Below are 20,665 nucleotides of genomic sequence, written 5' to 3' on the forward strand. Positions count from 1 at the left end.
GGGGGACTCAGCAGGTCAGGCTGCGACTACGGAAAGAAATAAACATCGACAGTTTGTTCCTCTCCATTGATGCAGCTGGACCTGCTGTGTTCTTCCAACATTTTGTACATTTCTAACACTTTATTTCATTTAGAGACAGAGTGTGAAGAGGTCTACTCAGCTGTGCGCCCAGCAACCCGTCCATTTAACCTTAGCGTCACCGCAGGACAATTTATAATGACCAGTTAATCTACTAACTGGCATATCTTTGGACTGGAGGAGGAAACCCACACAAATATGTTGAGAAGGAAGGCAAAAACCTGTTTACTGACGCACTGAGCTGTAAAATTCTTGCGCTAACTGCTACCTTACTGGGCCGCCTTCTTTCCCTTTTCATTCTCCATCACAGGAAATAAATTATCAATGGATATTTATGATAAATTCATTGATATCCACAACTATACAACTCCCCAACATACACAAAATGCTGGAAGTGGTAGGTGAGAACTAGGAAAGAAAACCTTTTTTCGAAGCAATCCTTCCCTTTATTTATGGTCTATTGTCCTTTCCATAGATGCTGCCTGACCTGATGAGGTCTCCAGCATTTGTATGTGTGTTGCTCCAGATTTCCAGCATTGGCAGAATCTCTTGTGTCTACATTTCTTCCTAACCTGCCTCTTGTAAGGGTGACACACATCAAAGTTGCTGGTGAACGCAGCAGGCCAAGCAGCATCTGTAGGAAGAGGTGAAGTCGACGCTTCAGGCCGAGACCCTTCGTCAGGACTAACTGAAGGAAGAGTGAGTAAGGATTTTGGATCTTCCCCTCCCCCTCTAACTTTCAAATCCCTTACTCACTCTTCCTTCAGTTTTGGATCTCCCCCTCCCCCTCTAACTTTCAAATCCCTTACTCACTCTTCCTTCAGTTAGTCCTGACGAAGGGTCTCGGCTTGAAACGTCGACTGCACCTCTTCCTACAGATGCTGCTTGGCCTGCTGCGTTCACCAGCAACTTTGATGTGTGTTGCTTGAATTTCCAGCATCTGCAGAATTCCTGTTGTTTCTTGTAAGGGTGCCCAGTTTCTACCAGCTTGCCCCCTTCCTGAAGTCAATACCCCTTCAGTTCACAGAGGTATACAGTAAATTTTTTAAAAAACAGAAAATATGCAGCAATTCAGGCGGGATCTGTGAAGAGAAAAATGAAATAAACACTCTAGGTTTCTGATCCTTCATTCAGGCTATGAAAAATCAGAAATCAAGCATTGTTTTTAAATTGCAGAGAAGGGAGGGGGACAAATGGAGCAAAACAAAATAGCTGTGATAGGGTGGAGACAAAAAGACAGAGAATTAAACAAGAAGTGGTGGTGCTGGGTATGAGAAGGTGATGAGGACATGTTGGTAAAATGTCGTCAACCTTTACCATGAACCCTCTTTACAAGGAATGTAGGATGTTGGATTCAGTGATTTTATAAGGAGTATAGAAATGGGCCTCAGTGAGTTTAATTGAGTGTGGTTTTGAATCTGTTTAACTCTTAGATTAGACTGTTTAATTGTTATTTTGTGTTTAACAATTAATTATCTGCTTGTATTTTATACAATTATTTATATACAAATAACTGCTTACTATGTTTCCTAGTGGTCACAATAGGTATATGATGCATATTTAATATGTTCCCTTGTGGCTATATTGGCATGATTCTGGGAGCTTCTCTCGGTACTGCTTTATTTGAATAGGGGCTATTTTATTGGTTAACCCTTATCTACAAATTTGAATGCAATTTTCCTTATCTATGGGTATAATGAGCTACACCGTGAGGTCTACATCATCTTAGATCTAAGTATCTTTTGACTGTCCCTCTCTTCAATTAGTAGACCACTATTTGTCCATTTTCAACTCCCTCGTTATTCTATTAAGGCTTAGTAAAACAATCATGAAACAACAGGTCTTGTGCCTCTTTTATGACTTCTGAAAACACCTTGGATTAAAACATCAGAATCCAACAGTGGGGATAGTCCCTGGTAAGTTGATATGACTTCTGGAAAACAGCCAGTGAGCCAGATGCTGAATCATCAGGATTTCATAACAACAGTATTGTTTTACTCTGCATTTTTTTAAATTTATCTTCCAACTTACAATTTCAAGTGATTCTTGGTTGTGAGGTCACTACAAACAGTAAAGAAGAAAAGTACAAAGCAAAAATATTCTCTAGTAAACTCCGCAGCAAGAAAGTACAAGATTAAAAACTGGAATGGAACTTAGAGGAAATTTTATTCAATGCCATTAGGTGCAGTAAAAGAAAACACACAGCTGAGATTTTCAGAGCAAAGGTAACATAAATAATCCTTGTGATATGATTCCACTAGAAATGTCATAAGGGGGCAATGGAAGTGGACCCAAATGCAAGACACAGACACTGAAGTACTAGGAGCTGGAGTATGTTTATTAAAAATGCTAGGGAAGCCAAGGAGCAAGGACAAAAAGATAACATGAAAGGGGAAATTTTGAGAGTGCAGAGTTTGTATGTTCCCGTCAGGATTAAAGGCAAATTGAATAGGAATAAGGAACCTTGGTTCTCAAGGGATATTGCAACTCTGATAAAGAAGAAGAGGGAGTTGTATGAAATGTATAGGAAACAGGGAGTAAATCAGGTGCTTGAGGAGTATAAGAAGTGCAAGAAAATACTTAAGAAAGTAATCAGGAGGGCTAAAAGAAGACATGAGGTTGCCTTGGCAGTCAAAGTGAAGGATAATCCAAAGAGCTTTTACAGGTATATTAAGAGCAAAAGGATTGTAAGGGATAAAATTGGTCCTCTTGAAGATCAGAGTGGTCGGCTTTGTGCGGAACCAAAGGAAATGGGGGAGATCTTAAATAGGTTTTTTGCGTCTGTATTTACTAAGGAAACTGGCATGAAGTCTTTGGAATTGAGGGAATCAAGTAGTGAGATCATGGAAGTTGTACAGATTGAAGAGGAGGTGCTTGCTGTCTTGAGGAAAATTAAAGTGGATAAATCCCCGGGACCTCACAGGGTGTTCCCTCGGACCTTGAAGGAGACTAGTGTTGAAATTGCGGGGGCCCTGGCAGAAATATTTAAAATGTCGCTGTCTACAGGTGAGGTGCCGGAGGATTGGAGAGTGGCTCATGTTGTTCCGTTGTTTAAAAAAGGATCGAAAAGTAATCCGGGAAATTATAGGCCAGTGAGTTTAACGTCGGTAGTAGGTAAGTTATTGGAGGGAGTACTAAGAGACAGAGTCTACAAGCATTTGGATAGACAGGGACTTATTAGGGAGAGTCAACATGGCTTTGTGCATGGTAGTTCATGTTTGACCAATCTATTGGAGTTTTTCGAGGAGGTTACCAGGAAAGTGGATGAAGGGAAGGCCGTGGATATTGTCTACATGGATTTCAGTAAGGCCTTTGACAAGGTCCCGCATGGGAGGTCAGTTAGGAAAATTCAGTCACTAAGTATACATGGAGAGGTGGTAAATTGGATTAGACATTGGCTCAATGGAAGAAGCCAAAGAGTGGTAGTGGAAGATTGCTTCTCTGAGTGGAGGCCTGTGACTAGTGGTGTGCCACAGGGATCAGTGCTGGGTCCATTGTTATTTGTCGTCTTTATCAATGATCTGGATGATAATGTGGTAAATTGGATCAGCAAATTTGCTGATGATACAAAGATTGGAGGTGTAGTAGACAGTGAGGAAGGTTTTCAGAGCCTGCAGAGGGACTTGGATCAGCTGGAAAAATGGGCTGAAAAATGGCAGATGGAGTTTAATATAGACAAGTGTGAGGTATTGCACGTTGGAAGGACAAACCATGGTAGAACATACAGGGTTAATGGTAAGGCACTGAGGAGTGCAGTAGAACAGAGGGATCTGGGAATACAGATACAAAATTCCCTAAAAGTGGCATCACAGGTAGACGTCACTTTTAGGGTCGTAAAGAGAGCTTTTGGTACATTGGCCTTTATTAATCAAAGTATTGAGTATAAGAGCTGGAATGTTATGATGAGGTTGTATAAGACATTGGTGAGGCCGAATCTGGAGTATTGTGTTCAGTTTTGGTCACCAAATTACAGGAAGGATATAAATAAGGTTGAAAGAGTGCAGAAAAGGTTTACAAGGATGTTGCCAGGACTTGAGAAACTCAGTTACAGAGGAAGGTTGAATAGGTTAGGACTTTATTTCCTGGAGCGTAGAAGAATGAGGGGAGATTTGATAGAGGTATATAAAATTATGATTTCAGAACTGAACAGCTTGTCTGAAGAGCATTTGATAGCTTTGGTCCTGTACTCACTCGAATTCAGAAAAATGAGGGATGACCTAATCGAATCCTATCAAACGGTGAAAGGTCTTGATAGAGTGGATGTGGAGATGTTTCCTATGGTGAGAGAGTCTAGGACCAGGGGACATAGAGGGACGTACTTTTAGAACGGAAACGTGGAGGAATTTCTTTAGCCAGAGAGTGGTGAATCTGTGCAAAATCTTTGCCACAGGGGACTGTGGAGGCCAAGACTTTATGTATATTTAAAGCAGAAGTTGATAGATGCTTGATTTGTCAGGGCATGAAGGGATACAGGAAGAAGGCAGGCATTTGGAGCTAGAGGGATATTGCATCAGCCATGATGAAATGACAGAGCGGACTCAATGGACCAAATTGCCTAATTCTGAATCTAAATCTTACAGTCTTATGGTCTTATGAAACATTAGTTAGGCCACTACTGGGTATTGAGTGCAGATCCGCTGTTGCCGAGGAAGGAGTGCTGCAGAAGTAAGGAGAGATTGGATAGACTGGGTTTATTTTCCTTGGACCAGAGAAGACCATTTGAGGTATAAAAAATAAGTAGCGGCGTTATCCCCTGATGAGAGATGCCTATAATCAGAGGGCTCTGGATAAGGGGAAAGGAGATTTAGTGCAGATTTCAGGAAGTATTTTTTCTTTCAACCAGAGAGGGCATGAATTGTAGAACGCACTGCCTGAGGAAGTGGTAAAGTTAGGTGTTGTGTATTTAATATTTCAGTAACATTTGAGTAATCTTGTAAATATGTTTTTGATTAAGTATTTGTTATTGAGTTGGAGCTTATAGCTAAGCAGCGACTGTGTATTTAATATTTCAGTAATATGTCTGTAATCTTGTAAATATGTTGTTGATTATGCATTTTGTTTAGATAATTAATTACAGATTATATGTAAAAATAAGCGAATTGCATATGTCATCACACTCCAACATGAAACACACGTGCCTCACTTTAAGTAAAGGACAAATAAAACTCTCATCTCTCTTTGTTCTTCATTTGAATTAGTTTAATGTTTTGGAGTTACAAAACATAACAGCAGGGACTTGAACAACATGAAGAATTAGTCAAATGAAATGTGTGTGGCACAGGCAGTTGCAAACTGAGTGCCTAAGTCTGAGATTAGTATAGACAGGTTATTGATGGCAACCTGGCTAATGTGCACTGAATGGATTTTACCATGTTGTGTGGTTATATAATTAAGTAGAATCAGGGCTTTGATGAAAATGATTCAAACTGGAATTGAACTAATTAATAGCTGCTCAGACGGAAAATCATTTGAAGTAAAAGAAAAGAACATTGATTCATTACACCAGCTGTTACTCTGAAAAATGAGGTATTGAGATTTATGTGTCAACCTGTCCTGCACTTACAGATTTGCTAATTAGATTCACTAGGTGATAATTTCAATGAGGCAATAGATTGCCTTACACAATGACAACTTATGGGCTGCAGCCACCAGTGGGCTCTGTGGACAACTCGATTCCTTGCCGGTCGCTAATTGGAACGTCGTGGAGATCAGAACTTCGGGACAGCAGGTGCGGATGTCAGAGCCCCCTGCACTCAAGGGATCTCCCTCTCTCCCTCCTGATAGGGGTGGAGGGGAAAGTCTGCCGGTTCTCGTGTCAGGTGAGTTTGAATAAGTGTCACTTGAGAGTGTAACATCGAAAGAGTGATATATTGATCTGTGGAAAAGGTGACATTAATGAGAGAGAGAGAGCCTGTGGCATGTTGTAGTGCTGGGGTATTGTCTGCAAATTACGAGGAATAAAGAAAATAAAGAAAAGAAAAATAAGAGGAATAGATAGAGTGGATAGCCAGTGCCTCTTCCCCAGGGCACCACTGCTCAATACAAGAGGACATGGCTTTAAGGTAAGGGGTGGGAAGTTCAAGGGGGATATTAGAGGAAGGTCTTTTACTCAGAGAGTGGTTGGTGTATGGAATGCACTGCCTGAGTCAGTGGTGGAGGCAGATACACTAGTGAAGTTTAAGAGACTATCAGACAAGTATATGGAGGAATTTAAGGTGAGGGCTTATATGGGAGGCAGGGTTTGAGGGTCGGCACAACATTGTGGGCCGAAGGGGCTGTACTGTGCTGCACTATTCTATGTTCTATGTTCTAAATTACAGGCTCTTTGGGGGCTTGGTTATAGCTTATATGGTGGGTGGTGTGTACTGATGTTTCCTACTGGAACAAGTGGGAAGACAGGGAGGGGGAGGGTTGATGCTTTGCTGCTGCTTGTGTGTGGGATAGGGACTGAGAGATTCAACCAACCATCTAAGATCTCCCAAGTTACACAAACTACAAACTGCAAAACCAAATATTCGACAAACAGCTACTTAGCTAAGAGGGCATGTGCCTTCTAAGTCTGCTGCATACCTTCCCAATGGTTCTTTGCGCTAGTCCCAGGAGACAAAGGAAAGATTCTGAGCCTCCCACTTTCCGCGCACTATCCTTATACCCCAGAGATGCCTGAAACCAGACACCAGAGCTGTGACACACAATGCGACCAATTGGAAAGAGCTGCTACAGATTGCAAAAGGGCCAAGCGATGACCGGCATGATGGAAGGGGCTTTACACTGGCAAATAAGCCAACCTCCCACACAATCGATACAGGAGAAGAATTAGCCCATTTAGATCATTGAGTCTTCTCTGCCATTCCATCATGGCTGATTTATTATCCCTCTCAGACCCATTCCCCTGCCTTCTCCCCATAACCTTTGGTGCCCTTACTAATCAAGAACTTATCAACCCCCACTTTAAATATACCCAATGATTTGGCCTGCACAGCATCTGTGGCAATAAATTCCACAGATTCGCCACCCTCTAGCTAAAGAAATTTCCCCATCATCTCTGTTCTATAGGGAAGTTCTGAGGCTGTGCCTCTGGTCCCCCACAATAGGAAACACCCTCTCCACATCCACTCTATCGAAGCCTTTCAGTGTTCAACGAGTTTCAAAGACATTTGCCCTCATTCTTCTAAACTCTAATGAGATTAACTGTTATAACCTCAATCAATTGCTGAATGCTATATTTCAGAACAGTCCAATCCTTCAATCAAACAATTCAAACTGAAGTATGGGAACACAACCATAATCAAACTTCCCAAAAATACAAGTTTTGTACATTAGGGTCCCATTGCCATAGAAAACATCAGCACAGTGGGTCACTCTTCTAATTTGGAGCATGTAAAATGTGAGAAACACTGGCTACCTAGACATACTACATGTCTACACAGTGTAAAATAAAATTAAAACCCCAGCCTATTTAAGACAAAGTTTATGAATTAAAAGATTCATGTGGATAACTAAAACATTTGTTTACCTGTCACAATGGGGGACGTTGATGGCAAACACAAATGCAAGACACAGACACTGAAGTACTAGGAACAGGACTTGACTAGAGTAGGGACGTGTCAGGATACAGACAAGGAGCAGGGACAAGAACGCAGACTTGGGCTAGGACATGGACAAGACAGGGAACCCGGACAAGGAAATATGCACTAGGAGCCTGGGCTTGGGCTCCGAGCCAGAGACTGGACAACGACCCAGAACCTGGGTCTTGCCTCGGGCTCAGGCCCCAGAACCAGGCAAAGACATGACATGACTACAGGACAGGACGTGGCTGGCACTAGAGGCTTGGGGCTTAAGCTTGGAGATGGGCTAGGGTCTTGAGTCTTGGAATGCGACGCTGATAACTCTGAGGCTGGAGCTCGGAGACAGACTAGGAACTGTATATCAACATAGAGCCGGGACTTATCTTTCGAAAAGCCAGGACTTAGCTTTAACATGATACTAACACGAGACTGGACAGAACATAGACATAGAGCCGGGACTTATACTTGGACAAGCCAGGACTCAACTTTATTTCCACACCAAGGTGGGACAGGTCCATCCATCGGATAACGGCAGAATGGCCAGACTGCCCAACAGAGGCAAGGACAAGACAAGACAGGTCCCCCAAAAAGGGCAACGGCAGAATGGCTTGACTTACCCCATGGAGGCGAGGACAAGACAAGACAGATCCCCCTGCAGGGCAACGGCAGAATGGCCTGACTTACCCCACAGAGGCGAGGACAAGACAAGACAAACACCGAAGAATGACAGACAGTTCCATCTCTGCATCGGGGTTGCTCCACTTCGCAGTTACGGCCAGCAACCTCGGCTGGCTATGGAAACAACCGGATCCCCACCTAGCTTGGAGTGGCTGACAGCCACTCAGCTGGCCTGGGAAACGGCGGAATCCATACTGCAAAGACAGCTCCAACTACTGACAGAAAGGCTCCATGAGGCAATGGTTCACCAATGCTGCCTAAAGTTGGCAAGTGGCCACTCAAGTCTTCCACCGGCAGGTTGCTCCCAGAAAACCTTGACAAGACAAACCAGCCACCCACACACAACCCCAAGGTCACTTATATTCCAAGCCCCAAGATGGGAATCAGGTGCCTATGATTAACTCAACCAAAACAAGGGACAGCTGGAAGACCTGGAGTCCTGAGTCCACGAACCAGACCGTGAACCGGAATGCGGACTTTACGGACCAGACCATGACATTACCCAGCATTTTTGCATCAAGAATCCTCATGCTACTGGCAACATTGTCTAAAAATATTAAGTGAATTTTATTTCAGGAGTTTTGCAAAATAAGCATAAAAACACATTTTTTAGTTTGTTGATGCTTATACATAAGGGCACTGTGGTTTGGGCTGATTAGCAGCAACTTCCTATTTAAGGGATGTGACATCATATAACAGTGAGTACAGTCTTTCATTTGAAACGTTTTTGCTCTATTTACATTAATGCTGTTTGGTCTTAAAACATGCAATCAATGGCCACTTTGTTAGGTAAGGTAAACCTGTACACCTGCTCGTTAAACCAAATATCCAAACAGCCAATCATATGGCAGCAACTCAGTGCATAAAAGCATGCAAACGTGGTCAGGTGGTTTCATTGTTGTTCAAACCAAACCTCAGAATGGGGAAGAAATGTGATCTAACTGACTTTGACTGTGGAATTATAGTTGGTGCCAGACAGGGTGGTTGGAGTATCTCAGAATCTGCTGATTTGCTGGGATTTTCAAACACAACTGTCTCTAGCATATACAGAGAATGGAACGAAAAACTAAAAAAATCCAGTGAGCTGCAGTTCTGTGGGCAAAAACACTTTGTTAATGAGAGAGATCAGAGGGGAATGGCCAGACTGGTTCAAGCTGACAGGAAAGTGACAATAACCCATATAACCAAGTGTCACAACAGTGATGTGCAGAAGTGCATGTCTGAATGCACAACACATCAAGCCTTGAAGTGGGCTATAGCAGCAGAAGACCATAAATATACACTCAGGGGCCACAGGAAATACCTAATTCTATGCACAGAATACTGGTGTTGGATATACAGTAATTGTCTTAAGCAATTCTAATGTAAATGGAAGCCTCCATTCCACACTGAATGTGGACAACTGAGCTGAGAGTGTATTTTATTACATCATGCAGGTTTGCAAAATTCAATCACTTACCAAAGAAGGTATTGGAGGAGCATTGTATCATGTTCTTTGCCATTCCAGACAAGGTACCTGGAAGAGCTTCTCCTAATTAAAGTGCATGGTTGATCTGGTATCACTGACATGCTATTACCTGGTGGGTTTGTAAATCTGAGGAGAATACGAAGGCTGGTTCAGGCTGTGGAAAGTTGTTGTCGTGGCGATCTCTTGAGGTCGAGGATGATGGTCTTCATTCCGTTGATCTACTCATGGGCTCTCAAGTGGCTTATGAGTCCAATCTTGGCTTTGAAAGCAGAGCGGGCTTTGGTTGTTGCTGCCTCTCTTTCCATTTTCTTCTCTTTTCTTCTAATTCTCCACATCTGTTGGTTTCGAAAGTTGCTGTTCCTTCTCGGATGATGGCATGCCAGAGTTTCTTTTCCTTGGCATTGGTTTCCCAATTGTTGATGTCGATGTCGATGTTACATTTCTTCATGTTGGCTTTTAAGACGTCTTTGAATCTCTTCTGTTGTCCACCTCTTTTACATTTGCCTTCTTTAAGCTGGGAGTAGAAGATTTATTTTGGCAGACATTCGTCTTTTATCCGAACAACATGACTGCTCCATCTTAGATGGTTCTTGATGACGTAGGCTTCAATGCTTGTTGTTTTTGCTTCATTTAGCACACTGACATTGGTTCTTCTATCTTCGCAGCTGATACCTAAGATGTTTTGAAGACAGTGTTGAAGGAACTTTTCAAGTGCCTTCAGATGTCGTCGGTATGTTGTCCAGGTTTCTGATGCATACAAGAGCGTTGGGATCACCACTGCTTTGTACACTAACATTTTAGTGTCTGTTTGGATGTCACGAGCATAAGACTCTTGTTTAGAGACGACCAAAAGCTGTTCCAGCGCACTTAAGACGATGTTGGATCTCATCATTAAGGTCGATATTGGAGGAGAGGTGACTTCCAAGATATGGAAAGTGGTCCACGTTTTCCAGGGTTGCTTCAACAAGTTCAATTGATGCTTCTATCCAATTTGTCTCAGTTGGTGACAGTTGGTAGATGATCTGGCTCTTCTTGGAATTGATGTTAAGTCCAAGTTTCGTGTGTGCACGGTGAAGGCAGTCAGAATCTGTTGTAGGTGGTTTTCTGAGAGAGCTACAACACTGTTGTCATCTGCATATTGGAACTCGATGAGGAAATTCGTGGATGTCTTGTTTTTAGACTTGAGACGGGCAAGATTGAAAAGTCTGCCATCTGTTCTGTAGACAATTTCGATTCCTGGGGATGGGTCATCCTTGATGACATGGATGATTGTCGCAATGAAGATGTGGATAGTATAGAAGGTATAGGAGGTTACAATGGGACATTGAGAGGATGCAGAGATAGGCTGAGAAGTTACAGATGACATTCAATCTAAAATGTATGAAGTGGAAGGTTGAATCTGAAGGCAGAATATAGGGTTAACAGCAGGATTCTTAGCAGTGTGTAGGGACGGAGGAATCTTGGGGTCAACATCCATAGATCCCTCAAAGTTGGCACACAATTTGGTAGGGTAGTTAGGAAGGTCTTTGGTGCATTGGCCTTTGTTACTCAGGAGATTGAGTTCAAGAGCCATGAGGTAATGTCGCAGTTCTTGAACTAATGTTGGTTTTTCTCTTTGGGGCGAAGGAGGATGAGAGGTGATTTGGTAGATTTGTATAAAATATACTGTAAAAGGCATAGATAGATTGGACATCCAGCGTAGAAAGAGCTAATATGAGGGGGATTTTTTTAATGTGGTTGGATGAAAGTTTTGGGGAGATGGCAGGTAGGTTTTTCACACAGAGTGGTGAGCATGTGTAACTCGCTGCCAGGGGTTGTGGTAGAGGCAGATGCATTAGGGACATTTAAAAGACTCTTAGGTAGGCAATGAATGAAGGAAAAATGGAGGGCTGTAGGAGGAAAGCATTAAATTGATCTTAGACTAAGTTAATAGGTCAGCAGCACATGACCTGTTGAAAGGCCTGTACTGTGCTCTATTCTGGAAGAAAATGGCTCCAGCAAACAATGTGGCCAAGGGTGACATCCTTCAGGTGGGTCACGAAACTACTTCTTTCACTTCAGTTACTTCAGCTTTTGCTTTCAGATGTGGTTCTGCTACTCTTGGAGCCTGTGATCCACATTTTGATGGTGTGTTTTTGGGCAGATTGAGTGATCCGGTGCTTTGCTGTCTCCAGGAGAATTTGGTGAAGTTTCAAGCACAGCATGCAGCCTGGGAGCCAAGAAGCCTGGAGACAGGGTGGGAGCCCACGATCGACTCCACTTCTCACTGACGAAAGTGTCGAGGAAGATTGAAATCAACGAGGACAACAGTAGAAGGCAGGCGGATGGTTAGCACTGTCTGCCGGCATGAGAATGGTCTCTCGCGCACTGCTCCTGGAGGAAGGTGCCTATGTACAAATGATTTCTCTCTCTCTCACGGTGCTGCTGGAGATGGTGCCAGAGTCCACAGGTCTTGGGCAAGGCTTAATCGATGCTACTTGTGGATTGGACTCTGGCGTTCACGTTATAATGTATTTCTGGCTTCTGGTTGCTCCTTTTTGTGTTGCTGGTTTTGTAGAATTTTGATCAGGGCAGATGTGATTATTGTTTTGTATTCTGTGTTTTTTGCTCTTTTTTTGTTGTTTGCACAACTTGTTTTTTTTTGCACATTGGGGGTTTGATTTTTTTTAATGGGCTCCATGAATTTCTTTGTTTCATGGTTGTCTGTGGGATGACAGAGCTCAGGGTTGTATACTGCATACAAGCATACTTTGATAGTAAACATACTTCGAATCTTTGTATTTTTCTATGTTCTATGTTAGCTCACGTCTGTATGAAGAGAAAGCGTTAATGCTTCAGGTTAAAGATCCTTTGTCAGAACACCATTAAAACCTGCAGGGTTCAATGGAGAATACTTTTATTAAAAGATTGAAGTGGTTTTAATGACAAAAACATCCATTTGCCCGGAAAAGCTACCAGTCCGGCACCAGGATGGTACTGAGCTTGATTAGATTGTTCGAGTGTTACTATACAGCTCTGAATCCCAACATTTCCACCACTTCATTTCAATCCTCTCTTTTCATTACAGGTCATCTCTCATTCCATTCAACTCTCCTTTAACAATATGTAATACTTCCTCTCATCCTCTAAATTATTGCTTGAAGGCATTATTCCAGCAACACAGGGTTTCTTGTTTAATTTGTTTCAGTGCTAGATCCATGGTACTCCTGATGATGTCTATTGTTCAGTAGCAAGCACATTGATCTTTTTACTTAGTTTGCATGCCAAGCATAAGTCTATGATATTAATCCATTGTGTTTGTTAATAGTTTTTTCGGTAATTTGAATTGAGAATTACAATTATTACAGAACATAGAAAGAAGAGGACATCGGCATTTAAACATGGAACGCCAACAGTCACTAAAATGACTGCAAATCTTGAAAAAGGCGCTTTTGCTTAGAGTTTCAGAGACTTAAAGGAAAAGAACTCCATCTTTCATATTACTTATTTATTCAGGAATACAGTGCAGAGTAAGCCTTTTGACCCTTCAGACCATGTTGCCCCAGCGACCCCTGACAAACCTGATTAACCCTAACCTAATCACAGGACAATTTTCAATGACCAATTAATCTATCTGGTATGTCTTTGAACTGTGAGAGGAAACCAGAGCACCCGGGGTAGATCCACATATTCCATGGGGAGGATGTACAGAGACTTCTTACAGAACGGCTCTGGAATTGAACTCCGAACTCCAGAACACCCTGAGCTGTAGTAGCATCATGCGAACCACTACACTAATTTGGAGGGAAGGCCTCAAGGTCCCCGGCTTTGCCTGCTGTTGGCGACCGAGATGGAGGTCGAATTGTTGGGATAGAGATGGCGCTCAGTACTCGGTGTCGGAGAGCTGATCAGAGCTCGAAGTTCTCGGATAACTCAGAGTCGGACTGTGGTCGGGTATGCCAGGGGGAGTTTTTCTTCCTTCTCCTGTCTGCGTGAGATGTGGGACATTGGAGAGACTTTGAACTTTTACTGTGCTCACGGACTTCTTCATCAAGTTACGGTATTGTTGCACTGTTGTAACTATATGTTGTGGCGACTCACTTTCTGGCACCCACGAACTGGCTCACAACAGCGCGCGCAGGCAGAGGGCCGGCCCCAAAAAGGGCGCCAGGCCATCTTCACCAGCAGGGGGAAAATCCCGCGCGCGGAAAGGGTCTGGGAATATGCATTCCCCACAGCAGTCCCGCCCCAGGGAGGGCGGGAATGGGAAGGCTTTAAAGCAGGCCGTGAAGTCTGAATAAATCTCTTTCATCGCAACTCTAACTCACCGACCCCGTGTGGTTATTCTAGCGCTGTGTGTAGCACACCGCTACAATTGGTGACCCCAATGGCCCAAATGATATTTGGACCAGAGATGACCGACGCTGCATCTGTTCACACAGTTTCGTTAAAACTGCCAAGCTTCTGGACGCTGCGACCCCAATTATGGTTCGAACAAGCAGAAGCACAATTCTACATTCGGCAGATAACCTCGGAGTCCACTCGCTACTACTACGTGCTGAGCTCACTCGACCAGGAGACAGCTGCACAAGTTGAGGAGTTTATACAGTCGCCCCCGGAGGACGGCAAATACACAGCATTCAAAGCCCTGCTCATAAGGACTTTCGGACTCTCACGGCGCGAACGAGCACGCCGCTTAATGCACCTGGATGGTTTGGAAGACAGGCCGCCGTCAGCATTAATAAACGAGATGCTGGCCCTGGCTGAAGGACACAAGCCCTGCCTCATGTTTGGGCAGGCGTTCCTGGAGCAACTGCCCGAGGACATATGCCTGCTGCTGTCTGATGCAGATTTCAGCAACCCCCGGGAGGTGGCGGCCCGGGCAGATGTGCTGTGGAATGCCAGGAAAGAGAGAGGGGCATCCGTCGCACAGATCACCAAGCCGCGTGCCCAACGACAGACCAGACCAGGCCCGGCAGCAGAGCCTACAAAACCCGGCGACGGAAGTGAGGAGCCCAACGAACAATGGTGTTTCTACCACCAGCGGTGGGGCACAGAGGCTCGCCGCTGCAGACCACCCTGCAAATTCCCGGGAAACGCCAGGGCCAGCCGCCGCTGATGGCTACGGCGGCTGGCCATCAGGACAGCCTCCTGTACGTCTGGGACAAGCAGTTGGGACACCGCTTTTTGGTCGACACCGGAGCGGAGATCAGCGTCTTACCTCCAACGAGTTATGATACCCGCAACAGAGAACCGGGACCCACCCCGAGGGCTGCAAATGGCAGCACAATACGAACCTACGGCACCGCACGGTGCAGCTACAGTTCAGCTCCAGCCGGTTCACGTGGGACTTCACACTGGCCGCCGTGACCCAACCACTCCTGGGGGCGGATTTTCTGCGAGTCCACAGCCTGCTGGTCGACCTGCAAGGGAAGCGATTAGTCCACGCCAAGTTCTCCCTGGGTGAAGCACAGTTGCCAGCCCCACACCTGGACTCCATCACGCTGTCCGACGACGAATTCACCAGGGTCCTGGCGGATTTCCCATCAGTACTGACACCGCAGTTCACGGCAGCCATGCCCAGACACGGAGTACAGCACCACATCCCGACCCAGGGACCACCCCTCCACGCCCATGCTCGAAGGCTTCTCCCGGACAAGCTTCGACTGGCGAAGGAGGAGTTCAAGAAGATGGAGGAATTGGGGATCATACAACGGTCCGACAGCCCATGGGCCTCCCCCCTTCACATGGTGCCCAAGGCAACGGGGGGCTGGAGACCATGCGGTGACTACCGCAGACTAAACGAGGCTACAATGCCAGATCGCTACCCTGTGCCGCACATTCAAGACTTCGCAGCAAACCTACACAGCGTAAGGATCTTTTTCAAGGTAGACCTCGTCCGGGGATACCATCAAATTTCGGTATATCCGGACGACATCCCCAAAACAGCACTTATCACCCTGTTCGGACTTTTCGAATTCCTCCGAATGCCGTTTGGTCTAAAGAATGCCGCACTGACTTTCCAGCGGCTAATGGACGCGGTGGGACGCGACCTGGACTTTGCATTCATCTATTTGGACAACATCCTCATAGCCAGCAGTAGTCGGCAGGAGCATCTGTCCCACCTCCGCCAGCTCTACTCCCGCCTGAGTGAATTCGGCCTTACAATCAACCCAGCCAAATGCCAGTTCGGACTCGACACCATCGACTTCCTGGGCCACAGGATTACTAAAGACGGGGCAACCCTGCTGCCCGCCAAGGTAGACGCGGTCCGCAACTTCCCCCGACCCAACACAATCAAAGGCCTGCAGGAATTCGTGGGTATGGTGAATTTCTACCACCGTTTCCTCCCCTCAGCAGCCCGAACCATGCGACCCCTGTTCACTCTAATGTCGGGTAAGGGCAAGGACATTACCTGGGACGAAGAGGCCGCAACCGCTTTCGTTAAAACCAAAGAGGCCTTGGCAAACGCCGCGATGCTAGTGCACCCCAGAACGGACGTTCCTACTGCCCTCACGGTGGACGCATCCAACACAGCAGTCAGCGGAGTGCTGGAACAACTCATCGAGGGCCGCTGGCAACCCCTGGCGTTCTTCAGCAAACACCTACGACCACCGGAACTCAAATACAGTGCTTTCGACCGGGAGCTATTGGCACTATACCTGGCAATCCGGCATTTCAGGTACTTCTTAGAAGGTAGGCCCTTCACCGCGTTCACAGACCACAAACCGCTTACCTTTGCATTCATGAAGGTGTCCAACCCCTGGTCGTCCCGCCAGCAGCGACATCTGTCCTACATCTCCGAGTACACGACAGACATCCGGCATGTCTCGGGAAAGGGCAACGTCGTGGCGGACGCACTTTCCAGACCTACCATACAGGCCCTGTTCCAGGGTTGGACTATGCAGCACTGGCAGAGGCACAGCAGGCAGACGCTGAGATCCCCAGTTACGGGACTGCAGTCTCCGGTTTGCAGCTCCAAGACCTCCCCGTAGGCCCAGATGAGAGGACCCTATTATGTCACGTAGCTACCGGCCAACCCCACCCCGTTGTCCCAGCAGCCTGGCGCCGGCGGGTTTTCGAGTCCATTCACAACTTAGCGCACCCCTCCATCAGGACAACCGTCCGGCTGGTCGCCAACAGGTTTGTGTGGCATGGACTGCGTAAACAGGTCAGTGAATGGGCCAAAACATGCATGCAGTGCCAAACGGCCAAGGTGCAGCGGCATACCAAGGCTCCGCCGCAGCGGTTCGAACCCACCCGCCGGAGGTTTGACCACATTCATGTGGATATCGTGGGGCCCCTGTCAGTGTCACGAGGAGCGCGGTACCTCCTAACTATGATAGACCGGTTCACTAGATGGCCAGAGGCAGTCCCGCTCACCGACACCACCTCCGAATCCTGCGCCCGAGCACTGATCGCAACCTGGGTAGCCCGCTTCGGGGTACCGGCCCACATTACCTCCGACAGGGGCGCCCAGTTCACCTCCAGCCTGTGGTCGGCTATGGCCAACCTTTTAGGATCTCAGCTACACCACACAACTGCCTACCACCCACAGTCGAACGGACTAGTGGAGCGTTTCCACTGTCACTTGAAATCGGCTCTCATGGCCCACCTGGAGAGGCCTAACTGGGTGGACGAGCTTCCCTGGGTCCTGCTCGGAATCCGCACAGCGCCCAAAGAGGATCTGCACACCTCGTCGGCCGAGTTGGTGTACGGCGCACCCCTGGTCGTCCCACGAGAGTTCATACCAGCCCCAAGGGGGCAAGAGGAAGAACCCACAGCAGTCCTGGACAGACTACGGGAGAGGCTCGGTAACCTGGCCCCCATCCCCACTTCACAGCACGGACAGAGCCCGACCTGCATACCCAAAGACCTGCAGAACTGTAAGTTTCTTTTTGTACGACGGGGCGGACACCGGGCACTGCTACAGCGGCCCTACAAGGGGCCGTTTAAGGTGATCAGGAACAATGGGTCCACGTTCGTGCTGGACATTGGGGGGAGAGAGGAGGTTTTCACGGTGGACCGACTGAAACCGGCCCATGTGGACTTGGCGCAGCCGGTCCAGGCTCAGGCACCGCGGCGCAGGGGCAGACCTCCCAAACAGAGGCCGATCCACACTGTGGACATTGGGGGAGGTATCGCTGGTTCTGGGGGGGGGTTATGTGGCGACCCACTTTCTGGCACCCACGAGCCGGCTCACAACAGCATGCGCAGGCAGAGGGCCGGCCCCAAAAAGGGCGCCAGGCCATCTTCACCAGCAGGGGGAAAATCCCGCACGCGGAAAGAGTCTGGGAATATGCATTCCCCACAGCAGTCCCGCCCCAGGGAGGGCGGGAACGGGAAGGCTTTAAAGCGGGCCGCGAAGTCTGAATAAATCTCTTTCATCGCAACTCTAACTCACCGACTCCGTGTGGTTATTCTAGCGCTGTGTGTAGCACACTGCTACAAAGTTATAATTATGTGGTTTTGTTAGTTTTTTTCAGTCTTGGTCTGTCCTGTGTTTTGTGATAACAGAGCAGAGGAAATATTGTATCATTTTTTGATGAATGCATTACTAAATGACAATAAAAGAGGACTGCGTGTCTTCATAATCTAATCTAATTCGCCCTAATTTTCATTGGTTTTTTCACATATATTTGTTTTGAGACAGCAGGTTGATAAGCCGTATAAAGTTCACATAAAAATGAAATATTAGCCAGTGCCCTATCTTGATGAAGAGTCTCAGCTCAGATCATTGACTGTCTATCCATTTCTATGGATATTTCCCGACCTGCTGAGATCCCACAGCATTTCGTGCCTTTGGATTTCCAGTATACATCTTTGGGATGTGGAAGGAAACTGGAGCACCTGCCGGAAACCCACATGGTCATGAGGAGAACATACAGGTGCCTTACAGACAGCAACCAGAGCAGAACCCCAGTGCTGGCATAGTGAAGCACTGTGCTCACCACTCTGGTACCAAGTCGTTCTTGTACATTCATCATTCCCTGTGACCCACTGATTCTAAATAAGTCCAGTCTTCTTACGTGAAAATCACTTTATATTGATCTTATAATTAACTGTGAAACAAACTGTGATAGGTTTTACACAAGAGGTTTACTGCCAGATGGGGCTTAGTCTAATTGTTTCGTAGTTCAAATACTACAATCCTAGTATATTGACAGAAGATATTTCCATATTTCATTCATGGAAGAGAGAAGCAAGACTGAACAAAGCAATAATATGAGAGTTCCTTAGCTTTGGTTAATATTTAGGAACTGTTGCTTAGAGATCTGAACCCTGAACCTGACTATTAAGATTCAAGGCTCATTTATTTATCCTGAATTTCATTGGAATAGGGTTGTTCATGAACCACAGTCCACCAGTGGGCAGTTATCAAGTAGCTGGGCCAAGAATTGGAGGCAAAATTTTATGTCCATAAGACATAGGAACAGAATTAGGCCATTTGGTCCATTAAGTCTTCTCCTCCATTCAAACATGGCTGATTTATTATCTCTCTCTCAACATTATTCTCCTGTCTTCTCCCTGTAAACTCTGCCTTAGATATACCCAGTTACTTGGCCTCCACGTACCATTGAATTACATAGATTCACCAACCTCTGGCTCAAGGAATTCCTCTCATCTCTTTTCTAAAGGAACATCCCTCAATTCTGAAACTGTGCCCTTTGGTCCTAGACTCCCCCAATATTGGAAACATCCACTCCACACCTGCTCTATCTAGGCCTTTCAATATTTGTTAGGCTTCAATGAAATCCACCCCTCATGCTTCTAAACTTCAGCGAGTACAGGCACAGAGCTACCTGGTAGAGATATGTCTTTACCAAAGGAGGTGTAAGGCTCTCCTCCTCTTCACTAGACTGCAGGTTATCCTTGGGCAAGGTGTAGCACCTACCTAACCCTCCGCCCTGCCCTCCACGATCAGGGTCTTGTGAAGCCATGGGAGCAGGTCGTGGATGGTCGTATGAGCAGCTGGTGCATATCATAATTCCTGATTTTACGACCACTGATGCTAGGCATACAATCGCTAAAGAGTATTGTTAATGACTGGAGTCACTCGTCTTGTAAAGACACTCCCTAGAAGAAGGCAATGCAAACCTCTTCTGTAGAAAAAATTGCCAAGAATAATCGCTGTCATGGAAAGACCAAGATCGTTCATGATCATATGAGATGGCACAGAAACAAACTGTGTAAATACAAAAAATAAAATAATAAAAAATATACATAATAAATAGATAGTTAAATATATAAGCAAACAATTAATAGAGAACATGAGATGAAGAGACTTTGAAAGTGAGTCCATAGATTGTGGGAACACTACGTGATGTGGTGAGTGAAGTTTGGTGAAGCTATCCCCTCTGGTTCCAAAGGTAATAACTGTTCCTGAAACCTGGTGGTCTGGGTCATGAGGCTTGACAGAATTTACTTCAAGGCTTAAGAAAATCCTACCAAACAGATAGTAAAATTATACCAAAGGCTTTAAACACTTTTGCTATACCCATATTAACATATTTTTCAGCTCTTTTGGCATAATATCTTGATCTGCAACCAATCTGGAAAATTTACAAAGAAAAAATAAGAAATAAAATGACAAATTTTAGAAAACACTATGTACACTTGAATGCACTTAAATTAACATGACCTAGAACAGAAGGAAGAGGAGGAATAACAGATATAAAAAGTTTTCACAACAGTCAGATAAAACTTCTAAGGATGTATTTTCATCAACAAAAAACAGCATTCAACACTCCATGTGAAGAAATGCAATTTGGATAAGAAGGACACACCACTAAATTTAAATGAAAACACAATCCAGAAAAATAAAGAAATTATCGCTATTATCACTATAGAAGAAAAAGTTAACCAGTGGAAGAGTATGACCTTCAATGGAATT

General features: G+C 45.5%; 1 long non-coding RNA gene across 1 annotated transcript in view; it reads left to right on the forward strand.

Annotated features, from left to right (window-relative positions):
• Window positions 1–4,705: 4,705 nt before the first annotated feature.
• Window positions 4,706–20,665, forward strand: part of LOC140194538 (uncharacterized) — a 32,161-nt gene continuing 16,201 nt past the window's right edge. Inside the window, exons 1-2 of the long non-coding RNA XR_011885236.1 lie at window positions 4,706–4,802; window positions 5,657–5,897. This is a non-coding gene — a long non-coding RNA (uncharacterized lncRNA). The remainder of the gene's footprint in view (window positions 4,803–5,656; window positions 5,898–20,665) is intronic.

Source organism: Mobula birostris, chromosome 3, assembly GCF_030028105.1.
Source record: "Mobula birostris isolate sMobBir1 chromosome 3, sMobBir1.hap1, whole genome shotgun sequence".
Classification (NCBI taxonomy): Eukaryota; Metazoa; Chordata; class Chondrichthyes; order Myliobatiformes; family Myliobatidae; genus Mobula; species Mobula birostris.